The sequence below is a fragment of the Lactuca serriola genome, chromosome 3 (genome assembly GCF_051521515.1).
Source record: "Lactuca serriola cultivar US96UC23 chromosome 3, Lser_US96UC23_V15, whole genome shotgun sequence".
NCBI classification, from domain to species: Eukaryota; Viridiplantae; Streptophyta; class Magnoliopsida; order Asterales; family Asteraceae; genus Lactuca; species Lactuca serriola.
This window is the reverse complement of record NC_136410.1, coordinates 290555947-290564769: the sequence shown is the minus strand read 5'-3', so window position 1 is coordinate 290564769 and position 8823 is coordinate 290555947. Positions and strand designations below refer to the sequence as shown.

The 8823-nt window shown below is 35.2% G+C and overlaps 1 pseudogene; it reads right to left on the bottom strand.

Moving 5' to 3' along the window:
* Positions 1-8290: 8290 nt before the first annotated feature.
* Positions 8291-8409, bottom strand: LOC145096540 (5S ribosomal RNA; annotated as a pseudogene).
* Positions 8410-8823: the final 414 nt, after the last annotated feature.

Here is an 8823-nt window from a genome sequence, read left to right as displayed (position 1 = left end):
CGAGTTGGCTGGTCAGATGGAGGGAAAACCGGGATTTGTTGCTGTTTTTGCTTAAGGATAGTTGTCTTATCATATTAGATCAATATAAATCCGATTTTATGATATATTTGACTATATTCTTGATCTAATTGAAGATATTTATCAATTAATAAAATATTTGTTTCCTTATGTGATAATTTATTAATTATTTTGATTAAATTGGTAAATTGTTTTGCAAGAAATCATTAAATAAATCAAATATGGATAATTATGTGATTAAAGGTTAATTTAGATTATTTGTTATTTGATTCGTGTGCTTTGAAAAGTTTTCATATTTTCCCCTTTAGGTTTTATAGTTTAAATTTGAACCCAAAAGTTTTGTTGTTTTGAAATTTAAATAGTTAAAACCCTAATGTTTTGAAAAAGGTTTCAAAACTTGCCCTCAAGTTTTGGAATTTAAATTTTGATTAAAAGTTTAATTTTAATGTATATTTAAATTCTAAACCTAAATGTTTTGAAATGTTTCAAAACTTGCCCTCAAGTTTTGGAATTTAAAAGTTGATTAAAAGTTTAATTAGGAATGTTAAATTCTAAAACCCTAGTATTGTTTTGAAAAGTTCAAATCACACCCTTATGGTTTTTTTAATTAATTAAGGAGTATAATTAAAAGAAGTTTAACAAATCCATAAAAGTTTAGGTTTACAATTTAATTGAATTAAAGGTATAATTATTAGATTTGACCACATAGTATTTTAAAAGTGTAAAATACACCCTATACTATATATAACATTAAAAGTCTAACATTATATATATATATATATATATATATATATATATATATATATATATATATGTATGAGTAAAAGTCAGTCTTACCGTTAGTAGGCCTCATTCACGAAGCTGGTCTATAAGGGGTGTTTAAGGAAATTGCCTATAAAATGGAGATTGAATGGGTATCCACTCTTACCCACCGCACTCTTGACTAGTGGAGGGTCGTTAGCCGAACGGGTAGGATAGGACAAAACCTTCCATTATAAGTATAATGATATACAAAAGTAACTAAATGTTTTACAAATTCCCAATCTTAGTTACTTAGGCAAAAGTGAATTGATGCAATTCCATGAAATTACACTTTGTGCCCTTGCGAAGACGTTAGTAGAGCATGTGTGGTTTATCGGCACACTAAATGGTTCTAAGCTGAGGTAGCAAAGGGTGACTCAATGTTTGTCATAGTTCGGTGGAGCGTGTGTGGTTTACCGGCACATCGAATAGGTGACTGTAACATGTGAGGGCAACATGTAAGTTTGCATGGTTATTCACACCTGCTTTGTGATCCTCGGCATCCCAGTCACAAACAAAAGGGGCGTATCGAGATTTAAACATGCCATTGAAATGTTCAATGAATCTCAAAGGATCTAGGAGTTTTCATAGATTTAAAACTAAAATTTCTTTTTCGTTTTTCGTGGTGGAAATTAGTGAATCGTCATTCACTTACCTTCAAACATTCTGCAATTAGGGTTACGGCATCCCTCTCCCGAGTTGTGGAATATTGTGTTGGGTCCTAGCCTTAGTATCTCATTTGGGTGATTTACTAAGGACTCTATCAATCAACTAACTTGAATTCGTTTTTCTCCCATTATGTAGATGTCAAAGTTCGACAACTATGGTCTTCCTAAATCCCGTGGAACAAGCTTTCCACATGAAGATGATATTCCACGATTCGATCGAGGAACAAGAAATCATGCTTCAATTCCTCCACCTCCTCCAATTATTCTCCCTAACCCACAAGTTCGAAGGCTTGAAAAGTTCAAGCTCACTCAAGCCGTTTTGGCAAGTAAACATAAAGAAGGAAAGCCGGTGTGTGCACACGTACTAGGGATGAAGTCACACATTGATAAGTTAAGAATGTTGGGATCCGTTGTCTGTGAGGAGATGGCTGTTGATTGGGTTCTTCAGTCACTTCCTAACTCGTATAGTGAGTTTGTAAGAGAGTACTATATGATGAACTGCGACGTGACACTTATAGATCTCACCTATATGCTTATTGCTGCTGAATCAGAAATGGTTTGGCACAATAGAAAAGCAAAGTTGATTGGTGAATCAGCCTTCAAGACCTCTATGGATATAGACAATGGCAAAGAAAGACATGCTATGATCGAAAAGTTTGATCATAAGAGAAAGGCAATGTCTAAATTAGTTCCATGTCCTGTTCCAAAAAAGTCAATTTGCTTTTATTGCCAAGAGAAGGGGCATTGGAGACGAAGTTTCCCTATTTACCTAAGAGATCTAAGAGATGGGAGAGTCAAAACGTATGGCTCTACTTTAGGTAAAATCCATTGACTAACTCTTTTAAGCTCCTATTCTAGATTCTAAATACATAATGTGATAAGATTACAATTGATGTTTTGTAGGATCAAAGAAAAGAGAGGAAGCTTAAGGGAAGAAGTAAGCAGAATCTAACCAAGAAGGAATGGATTTTGATTGTATTACTTGATGATTAGATTCTTGAGCTACTACTTAGAGTTAGAATTAGATAGCTAAGAAAGATGTATTAGCATAGTTTTTCAATTAATTGCATTGTAAGGAAAATTTTTCCGCAATAAAATAAATTTTGATTATTTATTTATCCTTGCAATGGCATATATGAAAAATTGATGTTTGGATGTTTCTATTATTAGCAATAATGGATTTGATTCTTAATTATTATCTGTGGAAATGTCAAGAATCTACCAAATAGGGAGAGTTTCTCATCACCCAAGTTTCAATTGGACAGAAACTTGGAATCATGCAACTTGGTTGCATGATGAATGAGAAATTTCATATTTGGAAATTAGACTAATTCATTGACAAAGTGTCAAGTGAAGGACTAAGAGATCGAGTACACAAAGTTGTGTGCTGATCAAGTCTACCACAAGAATAATAAAGATATTCGTCATGATTTACTAAAGGTTTAGTAAATATGATTATACATATAAGATTAGGTGTAATTTTGAATTGATTGAAAAAGTTTAAATCAATAGCAGAACGAATAAGAAGAATCAAGTAGGCAGAAAGATAAAAGTTTCACCATTCTAAGAAGAAGGGAGAGTACCTTTTATGCTTTATGATAGGTCTTAATGATTAAGAACCATATCTCAATTGATCCTTGAAGTGAGTCTTAGTATAATTGTATGTCTAAGAAGAGGAATCAAGAATTGAAGAATGGTTAGATCAAGAAGTCAATCATACTTCGTACCAAAACAAGTCTTAGAGTTAAGATTGTGACATTGAGTGGAAAAGTATTAAGAAGGTTTATAACATTCATCAAATGTGGAAAGTTGTGATGTCTTGGATAAGACAAAGACCAACTAGGACCAATTTATGAAATGTTTTGATAAAGCTACACTAACTCTTGAATATTTGGTTGTCAAGAAATGGTTATTGACAAGAGAATCTTATATGTCAAGGAGTCAGTGGGAGTCTTAATGGTCTTGAAAGGTTTCAAGAACAAATCAAATAAGCCTTATCGATCATCACTAGCACACGAGTTGAGGCTTACAACCTATCATGTTGACATTATTTTGTTTCTGTGCTGTTCCAATTAAGTTAATTATGCATGTGAGTTATATGAGTTCTCATTTTAAACGCATAAAAGGCAAGGCACCTTAATCAATGAAAGGTACATTGATAGGAAAGGGTGAGCTACTTAACTACTTGGAAGACATGGTGGGCAGCTGTGCTACCATAAGGCAAGAAATCAAGATTAAGAAAGTTCGGTCCATATGAGTTTGAATTTGTCGTAAACTTTGGTTTTAACAAATTCACATGGATAGGAACACATACACCATTTAAATCTAAGTGTCATAAGATTTCGTCCTTCATGAAAATGATTGTGAGGAAATGCTTTCACTAAGAAAGATTTTAAGAAGATAGTGATTGTAAAATTGCATTCTCAAATTCGATTATGGTTACGGTATCCCTTTCCATAATTTGAATTGTGAGGTTTAGCAATTAGTCTTAATTGTTTAGACACACATATGAACTATCTAAGGGAAAAGTGTATAAGAAGCCTTGATAAAAGATTATCAAAGCACTAAGCATTAGAAACATGAACTTAAGAAATTCAATAAGTATTGTTTTTCTGAAAGTTAAGATGTTTATGAATACATGTCGAAGCTAGTCAGAGCATAAGTGTTATGTTTTATAATAATCATCATGATAGTGGGAGCATAAATGTTATGATTGTATGATTATCAAGGCACGTATTGCAAGTTGGCAATATTAATTATAGAAAACAAGAGTTATACCTTGAAAAGTAGTAAGGGTTGTAAAGTTGTTTTGCTATAATTAAGGGAGAGAATATTATGCTTTTAAAGGCTTAGATTGTGGAATGCTAATAAATTTAGTCAAAGGTGCATAGTGTGTTCTCAATCTTTTACTATGATTACGGTATTCCTCTTCATAGTTCGAATTTTGAGAACATAGCAAATAAAATATTATGGCAGAAGATTGATAAAGTATCATATCTTTATGTAAGACATTATGCATCGTGTCCCATACGCTTCGGGTATAGGATTGATTGCAAATGCTATAATATTTGACTATTCTAAAATTTTCCAAATGTCTAGCGCATTTAGATGGAAAAAGGACAAGAATTGGTTTTGACTAAAATAATTAAACAACTATCAAAGGACAATCCAAAGTTCGACGATGATTGGTTGCTTGTGTGTAGTTGGAAGCATGGTATTGGATGGACCATATCGACATTATGATGAATAGAAAAGATTCTATTAAGAATTAGTTGTCATATGGAAAATATGGAAATGTTTCCATATTGGATGGACCATATCGACATCATTACGAATAGATAAGATTCTATTAAGAATGAGTTGTCATATGGAAAATATGGAAGCATATCCATATTGGGAATTGAATATGGAAAATCTATGTCTAGATTAGAAACTTTTATGCAAAAGGATGTTCAAAGGAATGTACTTTGAGTGAGAGACATCATATCTAAGGAATTGTCTTGTAACAATCTCCGATAGAGGACTTTGTAATATCATTGGCAATAGTCTTTGTGACATTGGTGCAGTGACATTACGAAAGTATCATTGCATAAAAATGTTAGAATCTAGCATATTTTATAAGTAGCAAGAATTTCATATTCTTTCACTTATGAAAAGGATTTGGAGTTATGAAATGAGAATGATTGGAAATGTGTTCAAGTTGATCTATTTCAGAAAGTAAGAACCATAGGTAAACATTGTGTGCATGCTAGGAGCATGGGACAAGTGTAATAATTCAAGTAAGAAGTTGATTACCCGAAACGAAAAATAATGAGTAATCGATATGGTGATAAATAAAAGGTATTTTATTTATACTCAAAGGTTTGAGGCCATATGGGATTAGTATTATTCTTGTGTTTCACATTTGCATGTTTTGACTTCCTGAATAATTTAATTGGTTAAGAACAGTCAAATTATTGGAACGGACCACAGTCGTTCATATGTTGGAAGTAGATAGGAAAGAAGACTGTCGTGAATTGGTGTGTGGATTGTCTAGAGAGCATTAGACATAAGCAAATGTTTGCTGCAACGTTCATGAGTGCTTATGAATATGATTTGAGCATTACATTAAACCCACGCTCACTTGGATCACTCCATGAATTGTATCACGAGTGATTGGTGAGACGATAACATCTTTTATTCTTGAAACCGAGATGTGTGAGTTGTATCTTGCAAATCGGTTGCACATTGATAATATGTAAACGCACCAGTAACTTGGTGTCATAAAACATATTGTTGTGTGTGATTCGGTGAGTGAGTGCAAGCGAGCATTGAATCATAGTTTATCCGTTCCTTTTATCCAAAGTAGGATAAAAACGATATCTTTGGGCCCCTCGATGATTTAGTGATGGCAAACGTAAATGCTCAGCCGGGCTAGGGCTAATTTGATTTTTTCAATTAGTCAGTCGTCATAAATCGGAAGTCGAGATATAGTACAAAGAGAATGATTTGAAATCATGTCGCATATGATATCTAGAATGGAGGAATATATGATCCCTTATCTAAGGACACGTGTATCTGATAGGATCAGAGTTGATAGCGGCTTTGGAAAGCTACGATTGCAGATCAGGATCTGAAGTCATAAGCATAATAGTTATTAGACTTATCCAAGTGGTAGACTGTTGGATTAGTGTCTAAGTCCATAACTATTTTGGTATCTACTTGACCCGATGGTGCATGGTCCTTTTGGGTTGCCTTCACCAAAGCAACTTGATAGGATGAATTATGGAGAGAAAGGATTAAATATGATTTATTAATATATTATGGGAATAATATATTAAAGGAGAAATCATATTGTTTAATTAATATTAGTCAAGAATTAATAAGAATTAAGTTTCTGACTAAAAGAGATTAATTAAACTTAAGGGACTGGAATTGTAATTATAAGATAATTGCAATTTGGGCCATGGATTGTCTTATATTAAGGAGTTGACGAAATCTATGGGAAAGCCCATGAGGAAATCGTCCAAGGTCTTAAGGAAAGGAATCTATGGGTTGCTTAGGGCTTAAGAATCCAATTTAGGGTTTCCTTGTTAGATAACCCTAATTGCCTCCTATATATATATATATATATATATATATATATATATATATATATATATATATATATAGATCCCTTATGACCCAAAAACGTGGCTAAGCATCCTTCTAGGGTTTCACACGTTTTTTGGGTAGCCTCCATCCTCTCTCCTCTTCATCCTCTTGCTCTTTGTGTTTGTGAACCATTAGAGGAGTGACATTTGTGACTCTAAGCTTTCTAAAGTCAATACAAGGAGGAATTGGATTGTTATTACTACATAACAATCAAGGTAGCATCTTAAACCTATTCTCATGTTAATATGATTATTTGTATGCTAGAATTAGGGTTTACAGTCTTGGATAACTTGCATGTACAATAGAGAAACCTAGATCCAAGCATTAGGGTTTGTATGAGCACATATGATGTTCTTATGACCAAAAACCATCAACATCCCCTCTCCTGGCATCTCCTAAAGTGTAAATCATAAAATGTTCAAACTTATCCCAAATCATCTAAAAGTTAACAGTGACTGTTTTGACTTCTATTGACTTGATATGTAGTACATAATGGAAATTTCGGGTTGTCACATCATCCCCCTGTTAGAGGGAATTTCGTCCCGAAATTAGAATTTAGGTAAAGGAGTAGGCATGAATAATCGAGCAAGGAGGTGGGAAAACTTCCTAATCGATTTGTTCTCGTGCTCATAAGTGAAACCGGGTCCTCGGTTGGTATTCCAACAAACCTTCACTAATGGACGACGGCGTTTGCTTCGTCCGCTTGACCACTCGGTCGAGGGTCACTACGGTTCTTCCACGAAGGTGAGGATCTCGTTGATCTTGACCTCGTCGAGTGGACTTACGAGAGTCCTAACGGAAAGGTACGGTTTCAAGTTCGTGACGTGAAGGGTAAAATGTACGTCACTGAGTTCGTGGTGTAGGTTGGGTTTGTGAGTTACAGGACCGATTCCGGAAAAAATCTCGGTGGTCCTAACTATTCGGGATTTGGCTTACCACGCTTTCCGAAGCGTATCAAGCCTTCCCAGAGTGAGATTTCCAAAAGGATTTGGCCTCTCACCTGACATTTCCAAGGTTTTTTTCCTCTTGCTTGTCTTCCCAGTCAAGGGCCACTCCCTTCTGAGTCAAAGTCATAAGAGGTTTCATAATCCGCGAGGAGTTCCGAATGAACTCTCGACAGTAGGTCAGCGAGACCTAGCATTTGGCGAATTCCTGTCGGCATCCTCGGCGTTGACAAATTCTCAGCGGTTTTGATTTTTAGCAGGGTCCTCAAGAATTCCCACATCACTTGTAATGTGTGTTAGGAATTCGAATCTTCAAATCTCAAAACTCACATTTTAGACAACTTCGCGTAAATCTTCTCTGATCGTAATGTTCCTAGGGTTTGTTGTAGATGCTCTTTATGATTTCCTTCTTACTACGAGTGTAGATAAGTAAGTCATTTCTAAAAATACAATGACGAACTGATCCAAGTAAGAATGGCGTACCCTATTCATTAACTTCATGAATACTACGGGTGTATTGGTCCTATCCGAGAGGTATCACCACGGACTCGTAGTGTCCGTATCAATTTTGGAAGATTGTCCTCGGGACACCCTTCACTAACACTCGTAACTGGTGATATTCGAATCTTAGGTTCATTTCCGAAAGGTACGTTGTTCTTTGTGGTGGGTCAACCAATTCATCTATGTGTAGCAGAAGGTAATGCTTTCTAATGGAATTCCTATCGTGGTATGCACCACGAGGACTTTCAAGGGTATCACCCATCCTAGTATTACCGTCGCCCGAGCACGCTTAACTACGGAGTTCTGATGGGCTCCGGTGCATTGGTGCTGGTATGATCGCACCCGCTGAAGTCTGTCTTCTTGAAGAATAAAACCAGAGCTCTCATATGTGAGAAGCTTGGTCCTTTCATTCTTTTTCTGAGATTTCTTCGGAATGCATTAGAAACATGAGGTACTCCATGAATGAGTACTTCAGTGTTCTGGAATGGCAGTTTCGCTAAAAAGACGATTTCGGAGAAAGAGATGTGCGCATGAGACTGATATTGTGAGGGTCGAATTTACTCCAGTTGTATGATAATGTCGGAATCATACGGAAACTAAAGACATTAGATTTGAACATAAGGCGTTACAGACAAAACACAACAGTGCAACCTTTAATAGATTTACTGTACTTTAGATTTACTACGAGACTATTGTTGCGAACAAGGTATACTACAAAAGACAAGTATACGCAGCACGAGGATCCCTTAACTGACGGG